General features: G+C 45.1%; 1 protein-coding gene across 1 annotated transcript in view; it reads right to left on the minus strand.

Moving 5' to 3' along the window:
* Positions 1 to 12,640, minus strand: part of KDM4B (lysine (K)-specific demethylase 4B) — a 114,580-nt gene that overhangs the window by 10,507 nt on the left and 91,433 nt on the right. The window lies entirely within an intron of this gene.

Consider the following 12,640-nt stretch of genomic DNA (forward strand, 5'->3'; position numbering starts at 1 on the left):
CTACCTACCTATCTCATCTGCTACCTACCTATCTACCTATCTCATCTGCTATCTACCTACCTACCTACCTATCTCATCTGCTATCTACCTATCTATCCTTATACAAGGGAGGGGGGCTTCAAAAAGTTCATGGAAAGTTCCATATCTTTTCATTCTATTATTCCACAAGCTTTCTGAAGACCCCTTATACATACCCTTCACTGGTTTTGCTCCTCTAGACAAGCCAGCCGAAGCCATTTAGCACCAAGTGGCTTTGGCGGTCCTACATAGTAAGGATGAGTTTTCTGAATTGGTTCTCAAGTCTGGCTGGTCTTCAAGGTACTGAAGTTAGGATGGTGCTGCTCACCCCCGGGCACTGGGCCACACATTTGTGAGACAAGGCCCCGAGTGAGGGCACAGCAGACCCTCTTCTAGCCTTCGGTTCACATGGGAAGCACAGGGAAGCCGGATGGGTGGTGCTACTCTCCTGAAACATGTGATGGAAGAAAGGGACAGCTCACAGGTTCAGGGCCACAGCTCGAACGCCACATGCAAGACCTGAAATTAGCCACTTGTGCCTTTAAAGAAGTCTTATTTCTTGAAAGCAAGCTGGTGTTACAGAAAACCAAGCTCAGAGTCTGATCATCAGAGCAGCTGACTGGCAAGGCAGATTGAACCCCCAACCTGGGAAGGTGGCTGAAGGCACTGACTGGGAAGAAAATGCCGCCCTGAAACTTAGGATGGGGCATCAGAGCGGCTCATCAGGAAGCTGGGGGCACTCAGTCCCTAAATTAAACGGAATCACTTCTGCCCATAGACCCAGCCTCTTACTCCCATCTGAAACGACCACTCTATCTGTTAGCTAAACTATACACGCGGGAAAACCATTAGCTCTATAACCTCCAGCTGTGCCTAAAGTGTCTTTGTCTGGGTAACCCCTGAAGAAGATGCCTTACAAGACATTCATTGCTAAGTGTCCCCAGGACTCACCATGCCACCCAGTTTTGCTTCTAGACCTACAAATTAAGTCTCAGCATGTCCCAAGAGGTGAAGTAGAGTATCCTCAGAGGAGATGTGATGTTGTTGTTGAGTTGGCTCTAACTCATAGTGACCTGACGTCAACAGAACGACCCGCTGCCCGGTCCTGTGTCATCCTCACCATTGTTATTAAACTTAAGCCCATTGCTGCTGCCACTGTGCCAATCCATCTCATTGGGGGTCTTCTTCTTTTTCTCTGACCCTCCACTGTCCTTCTCCAGGGACTGGTCCCGCCTGATAATTATGTGTGAAGTTTGAGAGACAAAGTCTCGCCATCCTGACTTCTAAAGGGCATCCTAGTTTGCACTTCTTCCAACACAGATTTGATTGTCCTTCCGGCAGTCCATGGTATTTTTTAATATTCTCCTCCAACACCACAACTCAAAGGCATCAATTCTTCTACGATCTTCCTTATTCACTGTCCAGCTTTCACATCCATATGAGGCTATTGAAAACACCATGGCCTGGGTCAGGCGCACCTTAGTCCTCAAGCTGACATCTCTGCTCTTCAACACTTTAAAAAGTTCCTGTGCAGCAGATTCGCCCAATGCAATACGTCGTCTGATCTCTTGAGTGTTGAATAGTGGTTCCAAGCAAAATGCAGTTTTTGAAAACTTCACACTTTTCTCCACTTTTCATGATGTTACTTATTGGCTCAGTGTGAGGATTTTTGCTTTCTTTATATTGAGGTACAACCCATACTGAAGGCTGTGGTCTTTAATCTTCATCAGTTAGTATTTTTTTTGAGTCCCAGCGTGGTGCTGTAGGAAAAGCACTGAGGCGGTTGGTGAGCTTGAACCACTGACCTTGTGGTCCGGTGCTCGGCTGCACTTAACAAGTATTTCATGCTCTTCTTCGCTTTTAGCAAACAAGATTGTATCATTTGCATATCACAGGTTGTTTATGAGTCTCCCTCCAATTCTGATGCCACGTTCTTCTTCATGTATTCCAGTTTCTCGGATGATTAGCTCAGCATACAGACTGATTTAAAACCACTCCATGTCCCCTTGTTCTATTCAAGGCATGCTACACTCCAGTAAGAACTGCCTGATTTTTTCTAATGTGTACACACAGAAACCTGGGACTATGGAAGGGGTTAAGCAGAGGCCCACACTACATCAAGCTGAAAGTCCAGACCTGTCTCGGTATACTGCAGAAGAAGGTAACCCCCGGCCTAAGAAATGGGCCTGGTAACGTGGATTCACCAGGACAGACCCACAGACCCACACATGGAGTATCCAGAAGACACACCTTTCACAACGGTGAGAAGGAATTTGTCAAGGGAGCCCGGGCCTCCTTGAAGACTGCTAATTGCCTTTTTATCTAGGTCAGATTTGACGGTGGGAACTGCCCTAAAAGAACTGAAGACACCAAACTACAATGAAGCTGATTGGACCCCATGTAGTGGGGGCCAAGTAGGGCACTCAGTCTACAAAGACAAGGGTGTGGTTCCGGTAATGGGCAGCAGAGTCAAAGCGGTCATCAGAATGGTTGGCTGCGGACTGGCAGCGCTGGTTACTTAGGCAGAGTATCCCTGGAGAAAAATAGATGGAACCCTACTAAATATTCACTTGATCTGTACACTCTAACTTGCATGGCCCCTCAATCAATTCCCAGATCTGAGTCAGTTTACAGACTCAGAACTCCTCGATAGATAGGGCGGTGGGTCCCCTTGAGGAAGGCCCCAATTATACTGCCAAACATTTATACTATGAATCTTTCTCCCAGCTGTCCCCAAAGCGACCTACGGACTTTTGCAAGCATGACTGTTCACTGGGGAAAGGAAATCATCAGACTTTTCGGGAACTGATGGACACAGGCTCTGAATCAACGGTAATTCCAGGAGACCCAAAAAGTCACCGTGCCCCACCTGTCAGAGTGGGGGTAGAGGGGGTCAAGTTATTCATGGAGTCTTAGTTCGGGTCTGTCTCACAGGAGATCCACTGGGTCCCCAAACTCATTCTGTCGTGATTTCCCCAGTTCCAGAACGCATAATTGGACGGGAGCTACTCAGAAAACCCGGCAGGATCCCTGACACATGGTGTACAGGCAAGGATGGTAGGTAAGCCAAGTGGAAGTCACAAGAACTGCCCTTAGCCAGACAAACAGCAACCAACAGCAATCCCACCTCCCGGAAGACCTGCAGAGATCAGTGGGGACTCCCACACCTCCATCCATCTTGTCTATTAGGCCTGTGCTGAAACAAACGTTGTTGTGAATGCCGGCATGTCCATTGTGACACAGAGCGACTGTGTGGATTTTCTGAGGAGTAGCTGGTAAGTTTGAACCGCTGGCCTTGTGGTTCAAACCAACCTTGCAGTCAAGTGCTTATTCTACAGCGTCACACCAGGAGTCCAAAAAGAAAGGGATCTCAGGAAATGACAGGGGATTGTTGTAAATTTAGCCAGATGGTTACTCCGATTGCAGCTGCTGTTCCAGATGCGGTTTCTTTGCTTGAACAAATCTTGTATCTTCCTGGTAGCTGGCATGTAGCTATTAATCTGACCAGTGTCTTTTTCTCAATTCTGGTTCTGAAAGAAGCCCAGACTCAGTCTGGTGAGTCCAGCTATACTCCTTCACTGTCCTACCCCAAAGGCGTATCTATCCTGCTTCAGACTGCAGGGACCGTGACGGTCTTTCCCTTCCAGAAGCCGTCACACTGGTCAAGTACACAGACGCTGTTATGCCGAGAGGGTCTAGTAAAGCGGTATCAATGACCCGAGACTCACTGGAAGACATCTGCACACTGCTGCTGTGGTTGTTAAGTACTGTCGAGTCGGTATGGACCCACAGCGACCTCAAGGTTTCTGAGGAGCAGCTGGTGAATTTGAACTGCTGACCATATGGTTCGCAGTCCAGTGCCGACCCTACAGCGCCACACCAGGAGTCTATGCTAGAGGGTGGGAAATTAACCTGACAGAAATGTAGGTGCCTGTTCTACCTCAGTGAAATTTCTAGGAGACTAGTGGTGTGGGGCATGTTGAGATAGTCCTTCTAAAGTGAAGGATAAGTTACTGCGGCTGGCCCCTCCCACTAATAAAAAGGGTCATAGCACCTGCTGAGGCCCTCTGGAATTTGGAGGGAACACGCCCCTCATCTGGGAGTGCTATCCCAGCCTGTTAATCAAGTGACATGGAAGCCGCTAGTTCTGAGTGGGGCCCCAGAACAAGAGAAGGCTCTGCCACGTGGGACATACGATCCAGTCTGTTCAATGGTACCTGAAGTATCACTGGCAGAGAGAGGCGCAGTCTGGAGGCTTTGGCAGGCCCCTGTTGGTGAATCACAGCGTAGACCTTAGGATTTTGGAGCAAAGCCCTGCCATCCTCTGCAGGTAACTACTCTCCTTTTGAGAAGCAGCTTTTGGCTTGTTACTGAAAATACCTAACCAAGGACCCCCAAGTCACCATGCGACCGGAGCTGTCTCTCATGAACTGGCACTGTCTGACCCCCAGAGTCATAAAGTTGGACGTGCACAGCGGCACCCAAAGGCACGAGTAGGCTGCATGAGGAAATGGTCCAAGTGGACCAAGTGGACCACAGGCTACAGCCAGTGATCTGGCTACATGCTCAGAGATTCGGAAGGAACATGATTGGTGACAAGGAGGTGTGGGGGAGTGAGGTGTGTGGAGAGCGCTCTGTGAAAACATTTGTGTCTCATGTGAATGCTCACCACAGGGTCACCTCAACAGAGGATGATTCTAACAACCAAGTAGACAGGCTGACACGTTCTGTGGAGACCAGGCCTCCTCTTTCCCTACCCACGCCTCTCCCTGCCCAGTGGGCTGGTGAACAGAGTGGCCATGGTGGCAGGAGGGAGGTCAGCCGTGGGCTCAGCAGGATGGGCTTCCACTTACCAAGGCTGACTTGCCCACAGCCACTGCTGAGCGCCCCGTCTGCCGGCAGCAGATTGGGCCGATGTTACATAATGAAGGCTGGAACACAGGAGACCCCTTAGATGGTCTCTTAGCACTACCATGCCCTGTGGTAACAGTCAATGGAAAACCATAGCAACGCAACTACGCCATGCCCACCAATGGTCCAGAGCCTTCGGGAATGATGATGTGGGTCACCCCAAGGCCATCACCAGCTGTGGTACTTGCTGTGGGCAAAGGGAATACGGAGTAGGTGGTGGGAAAATACCACCTACGGTCACATGATCCATCGTAGAATCAAACACTACAGTTGTTGTGAGTTTCCTATTTTACTATGGGGGTGTGCCCTGGTGGAGCTGGAGGATAGGCACTGGGCTGCTAACCGCCAGGTCAGCAGTTCAAATCTGCTCCACAGGAGAAGCCTGGAACTTTCTGTTCCTGTAAAGATTCCTAGTCTTGAAAACCCTACACGGAATTGCCATGAGTCAGAGTTGACTTGGTGGCAGTGGATTTGTGTGTGTGTGTGTGTGTGTGTGTGTGTATTGTTGTTGTTGTTAGGTGCTGTCAAGCGGTCTCCAACTCATAGCGAACCTTCGCACAACAGGATGAAACACTGCCCAGTCCTGCACCATGCTCACCACCGGTGTCATGTTTGAGTCCATTGCTGCGGTCACTGTGCCAGTCCACTTCATTAGGGGTTTTCATCTATTTCGCTGACCCTCCACTATATCAAACATGATGTCCTTCTCCAGGGACTGGTCTCTCCTGATAACGTGTCTGACGTATAAGAGATGGAGTCTCACCTGATTTCTAAAGAGCATTCTTGGGCTGTAGTTCTTTCAACACAGATTGGTCTGTTCTGGAAGTCAGTGGTACATTCAATATTCCTCTCCAACACCATAACTCAAATGCATCAATTCCTCTTCCACAGTCTTCCTTTCTCATTGTCCAACTTTCACAAGCGTGTGAGGCTATTGAAAACACTAGGGCTTGAGTTAGGTGTACCTTAGCACTCCAACTTGACATCTGTGCTCTTGTCACTTTAAAGAGGTCTTGTGCAGCAGATTTGCCTAATGTGATATTGTCATTTGATTTCCTGACTGCTGCTTCTGTGAGTGTTAATAGTGGGGTCAAGGAAAATGCAGTCTTTGCGTGGAGAGATGGAGCAGCTGGGGACTCTGGACTCGGAAGGAGAGAGTCTGTGTGCTGATGGCCGAGGGGCAGGCTTGTGTGGTGTACCCTTTGGTTGGTTGATGATGCATGGACGGGATTGTAATCATCGCAGTGAAATGAAATATGATAGGATGAATATAAAGCTGATGCTCTACCATGTAAACTATCACTCAATTCACAATAAAAGCTTAAAAAAAAAACCAAAGCAGTCTTTGACAACTTCAATCTTTTCTGCATTTATCATGGTATTACTAATTGGTCCTGTTTTCTTCACATTAAGGTGCAACCCATATTGAAAGCTGTGTTCTTTGATCTTCATCAATCAGTATTATTAAGTCCTCTTCCCTTTCAGTAAGCAAGGTTGTATCATCTGTATATTGCAGCTTGTTAATGAGCCTACCTCCAATCCTGATGCCATGCTCTTCTTCATATAATCCAACTTCTAGAATTATCTGTTCAGCATACAGACTGAGTAAGTATGATGAAAGAATACAACCCTGGCACGCACCTTTCCTGATTTTAAACCATTCAGTGTCCTCTTGTTCTGTTCCAACGACTGCCTCTTGGTCTATGTACAGGTTCCTTATTCATGAGCACAATTAAATGTACCAGAATACCCATTCTCCTCAATGGTGTCCATAGTTTATCATGATCCACACAATCGAAAGCCTTTGTGTAGCCAATAAAGCACAGGTATTCTCTGCTTTCAGCCAAGACCCATCTGACATCAGCAATGATATCCCTCATTCGACGTCATTGTCTGAATTTGGCTTGGACCCCTGGCAGTTCACTGTCAATGTACTGTTGCAGCTATTTTTTAATTATCTTTAGCAAATTTTACTTGCATGTAATGTTAACGATATTGTCCTATGATTTCTACATTCTGTTGGGTCACTTCTCTTTGGAATGGGCACAAATATGGATCTTTTCCAATTAGTTGCCCAGATAGCTGTTTTCCAAATTTCATGGCATAGATGAGTGAATGCCTCCAGTGCTGCATCAGTTTGCTCAAAGATTTCAATTTGTATTCCATCAGTTCCTGGTGCCTTGTTCTATGCCAATTCCTTCAATGCACCTTGGACTTCTTCCTTCAGTACCACTGGCTCTTGATCATATGCTACCTCTTGAAATGGTTGAATATCATCCTTTTTTTTTTTTTTTAGTACAGTGATCCTGTATATTCGTTTCATCTTCTTTTGATGCCTTCTTCATCATTCAATATTTTCCTCATAGAATTCTTCAGTGTTGCAAGTCAAGGGTTGAATTTTTCTTCAGTTCCATCAGCTTGAGAAATGTTGAGTGTATTCTTCAGTATTGGTTTCTAGCTCCAGGTCTTTGCTCAGTTCATAGTAATACTTGACTTTTGTCTTCTCTGCGTGTCCTGTGAAATTTTCTATTCAGCTATTTTAGCTCCTCATTTCTTCCATTTGCTTTAGCACCTCTGCACTGGAGAAGAAGTTTCAGAGCCTCTTCTGACATCTATTTTGGTCTTTTCCTTTGTTCTTGTCTTCTTAATGACCTTTTGCTTTCCTCCTGTGTGATGTTCTTGATGTCATCCCACAACTCTTCTGGTCTTTGGTCTAATGCATCAATCTATTCTTAAGATGATCTCTAAATTCAGGTGGAATATGTTCAAGGTCATATTTTGGCTCTCGTGGACTTGTTTTAATTTTCTTCAGCTTCAGCCTGAATATGCATATAAGAATTTGATGGTCTGTTCCACAGTCTGTCCCTGGCCTGGTTTTGACTGATGAGATATAGTCTTTCGACAGTCTCCTCCCATAGCTGTCATCAATTTGATTTCTGTGTATTCTACCTGGTGCAATCCACAAGTACAGTCCTCTTCTATGTTGTCTAAAAAAGGAATCTATAATGAAGAAGTCATTGATCTAGCAAAACTCTATCATACAATCTCCAGCATCATTTCTGTCATCAAGGTCATATTATCCAACCACTGATCCTTCCTCTTTGTTTCCATCCTTCCCATTCCAATCACCAGTAATGATCAATACATCTGATTGCATGTTTGATCAGTTTCAGACTGAAGAAGTTGGTAAAATTCTTCAATTTCATCATCCTTGGCTTTAGTGACTGGTGCGTCAATTTGAGTAATAGTGGTATTGCTTAGAGTGCTATTGAGTAGGTTCCAACTCATAGCAACTGTTATAGGGTTTCAGATGAGCACCCGGTAGGTTTGAGCTGCCGGCCTATGGTTCACAGTCCACTGCGGATCCTACAGTGCTACAATCCATTCCTTGTTATGGTTGTTATTAAGGGCCGTCGAGTCAGTTCCGGCCCATAGCAACCCTGTATAGGGTTTCCTAGGAGCAGTTGGTGAGCTTGAACCAGCAACCTTGCAGTTCAAACCAACTTTGCAGTCCAGCACATTAACCCACAGCACCACTCCAGGACTCCTCAATTCCTTGTAGGTGTATGGCTATTGCCTTATCACAGACAGCATTAAAGTTTGATAGATCTTGAAATGTTCTTTCTAATGATGAATGCTACGCTATTCCTCTTCAATTTGTCATTCCCAACATAGTAAACTGTATGTCTGCCATATTCAAAGTGGTCAATACCAGTCCATTTCAACTCACGAATGCCTAGGATATCGATCTTTATTTACAGGTGTTTCTCCTCATTTTGAGTTGTACCCCATTAGCAATGAAGGTCCCCAGAGCTTCCTCCTTTTGTGTCATCAAAACTCTGCTTTGAGAAGGCAGCTCTTTCTTCCCCAGTTGTATTTTCAGTGCCTTCCAACCTGAGGGGCTGGAGGATATATTCTGGCACTGTATCTCACAATATTCTGGTGCTCCTCATAATGTTTCAGTATGCAATATTCTAAAGTGCTATCTCTAACAGGGCTCCATTGCTATTCATAATGTCTTCAGTGGCTGAACATTCAGAAGCAGTCCACCTCTCCTTTTGCCTAGTCTGTTTTAGTCTGGAAGCTCAGCTGAAACCTGTCTACTGTGGGTGACCCAGCTGGGATTTAAAACACAGGTGGTACAGCGTCCAGCACCACAGCAACACACAAGTCACAAACAGTACAACTGACAGACGTTCGGTGGTGTGTGGATCTATATGTGCATGTGTGTATGTAGAGCAAATATTTTTGTTTTTTCCCTTCCTTATCCCATTATTTATTAAATACAAGATGCCAATGGGGCTAATGTGTTTTCAGCTGCATCATGTTAGGCTTATGTGCAGTTCCTCGCCGTCTGTATTTAGACACTGTGTATGGTTAAGGAGATGCATACAGGAGCCAAGGTGACAGGGGTGGGCTGTGATGGTGATGTGACGTGTCAGCACGGCTGGGCCGTGGTCCTCAGCATGTGTAATGCTCCGCTATCCTCTGATCTGATAGGAGGAGGGCTTTCTTGGGGGTGTGGTCTGCATCCAATATACACAGATGTCTGGCCAAGTCCTCTCTCTAGATCCTGCATCAGAGTTGTCATCAGTTGACCTCTGGTTTTTGGGAAGTGAGCCTGCAGCCTGCCATCTGCCCTCCCGGTTTTGGGTTCGTCAGCCCTCATAACCTTGTGAGTCAGGAGATGCTTGATTGGGAGCCTACCAGATGCCTTAACCGCATGAGCCATTTCCCTGAATTCAATCTCTGCATTTACTGTTGTTGTTGGAAGCCGCGGAGTTGGTTTCAATGCACAGTGACCTTGTGCCCAACAACACAAAACACTGCCGCTTCCTACATCAGCCTCACAGTCACTGTGATTGGGCCCACTGTGGCCACCACTGTGACAAGCCATCTTGTAGGGGGGTCTTCCTCTTGTACACTGACCCTCCATTTTAGCAAGCATGATGTCCTTCTCTCCAGGGACTGGTCTCTCAGGACCACATGTCCAAAGAACAAGATGCCAAGTCTCACCATCCTTGCCTGTAAGGAACATTCTGGATGTACTGCTTCTAAAACAGACTTGTTTGCTCTGGCAGCCCATGGTACTTTCAAGATTCTTTGAAAACATCATAATTCAAAGGCATGGAAGCTTGTACAGTCTTCCTTATTCACTGTTCAACTTTCACATGTGTATGAGGCAACTGAAAATACCATGGCTTGGGTCAAGCACACCTTAGTCCTCAAATTGACATTTTTGCTCTTCAACACTTTAAAGAAATCTTCTGCAGCAGATTTCACTAATGCAATAAGCTTCCATGAGTGATAATTGTGAATTCAAGCAAAATGAACTCTCTGACAAATTCAATCTTTTCTCCACTTATCATGATGTTATTTATTCGATTTATTCGTTCAGTGGTAAGGATTTCTGTTTTGTTTACACGGAGGTGCAATTAATACTGAAGGCGGTGGTCTTTGATCTTCATCAGTACTTCAAGTCCTCTTTGCTTCATATCGCAAGTTGTTAATAAGTGTTCCTCCAATCTGGGCGCCATGTTTTTCTTTATATACTCTAGCTTCTTGGAATATTTGCTCAGCATATGTATTAAATAGGTATGGTGAAAGGATCCAACTCTGGTGCACACCTTTCCTGATTTCAAATCCACCAGCTGGTCCTCGAAAACCCACACAGGGTCACCATGAGTCAGAACCAACTCAACAACAACAGGGTCTTCTGTTCGAATAACTGCCTTTTGGTCTATGGGACAGGTCTCTCATGAGCACAGTGAAATGTTCTCGAATTTGCATGCTTCATGTTACCCCCAGTTTGTTATGATTCACATAGTTGAATGCCTTTGTATAGTCAATCAAGCACAAGTTAACATTTTTCTAAGGAGCCCTGCAGCGTAGTGGGTTAGATGCTGAGCTGCTAACTGCAAGGTCAGCAGATTAAATCCATCAGTCACTTCACAGGTATAAGATGAGGCTTTCTGCTCCTGTAAAAATTTACACTCTCAGAAACTCTTGGAATTGACTCGACGGCCCATAATAGCAGCAGCAGCAAACATCGTTCTGGCATTCTCTGCTTTTAACCAAAATCCATCTGACATCAGCAATGATCTCCCTAGTTGCACGTCCATTTCTGTATGCTGCAACCATTTTTAAACTGTTTTCAGCAAAGCTTTACTTGCGTGTGATATTAAGGATATTGTTCAATGACTTCCTCCTTCCACGGGGTCACCGTTCTTTGGGATGGGCACAGATATGGCTCTCTTCTCATTGGTTGGCCAGATGAGTGCCTCCCATGCTGCATCAGTTTGTTGAAACATTTCAGTTTGTATTTCGTCAATTCCTGGAGCCTTGGTTTTCACCAACGCCTTCAGTGCAGGCTGGATTTCTTCCTTGAATACCATGGGTTCTTGATCAAATAAATGCTACCTCTTGAAATGGCTGCACATAGACCAATTATCTTTGATACAGCAGCTCATTTTGATACTTTCTGTATCAATCAACGCAACTTGAGGCATAAATGTTTTCTTCAGTTCTTTTTAGATAGAGAAAAGCTGACAATGTTCTTCCCTTTGGGTTTTTTAACTCTTAAGTTTCTGCACATTTCATTACACTTTATTCAATTACTGTCCTTTGAAATTTTCTGTTCAGCTCTTTCACTTTCTCATTTCTTAGAAATGCTTTATCTTCTTTATGCTCAAGAGCAAGTTTCAGGGTCTCTTCTGACCTCCATTTGGGTCTTTTGCTTTCTTCATGGATGGTGTTCTTGATGTCATCCCACAGCTCTTCTGGTCACTGGCCATTAGTGTCTAATGCATCAAACCCGTTTTGAGGTGGGTTCTCAATTCAGGTGGGAGAGACTCAAGGACGTATTCTGGCTCCAGTGGACTTGCTTTAATTTCCTTCGGGCTCAGCCTGAACTTGCATAGGTTCCACAATCAGCCCAGCTGATGATACTGTACATCTTCACTGTTATCTTCCCACAGATGTAGGCAATTTGATCCCTGTGTATTATTACATCTGGTGAGGTCTCCTTTTATATTGTTGAAAAAAGGTATTGGCAATGAATAAGTCATTGGTCTTGCAAAATTTAATCATGTGATCTCCATGGCACTATTTCTATCACCAAGACCATACTTTCCAATTACAGATCCTTCCTCATTGCCCACTTTCACATTCCAATAACCAGTAATTATCAGTGCATTTTAATGGCATGTTTGATCCATTTCCGACTAAAGAAGTGGGCAGAACTCTTTGATTTCATCATCACCGGCTTTAGCGGGTGGTCGCATATAGTTGAGTACCAACAGTATCAACTGTTCTTCCTTGTAGGGTTATCACCCTATCACAGACAGCAAAGTCAAGCTCGAAAGGCTCTTGTGTATGATGGATGTGATGTCATTCCTCTTCAGTGTTTTTGTTCCAGGCATAGTGAACTTAAGTTTGTCTGATTCAAAATGGCCAATACCAGTCCATTTCACCTCACTAATGCCTAGACTATAGATCTCTATGGGTTGCATTTTATTTTTGATGATTTCCAATTTTCCTAGATTCATACTTGATACATCTATCTTCCAATTATTATGCCGCTCTTTCTTCTCATTTTGAGTTGTGCCCAATCACTAAATGACAGTCCCGAAATCTCTTCTCCATTCATATCATTAAATTCAACTCCACTTGGAAGAGGCAGCTCTTCCCCAGTTGTAATTTGAGTGCCCTC

The sequence above is a fragment of the Chrysochloris asiatica genome, unplaced genomic scaffold, assembly GCF_000296735.1.
Source record: "Chrysochloris asiatica unplaced genomic scaffold, ChrAsi1.0 scaffold00125, whole genome shotgun sequence".
NCBI lineage: Eukaryota > Metazoa > Chordata > Mammalia > Afrosoricida > Chrysochloridae > Chrysochloris > Chrysochloris asiatica.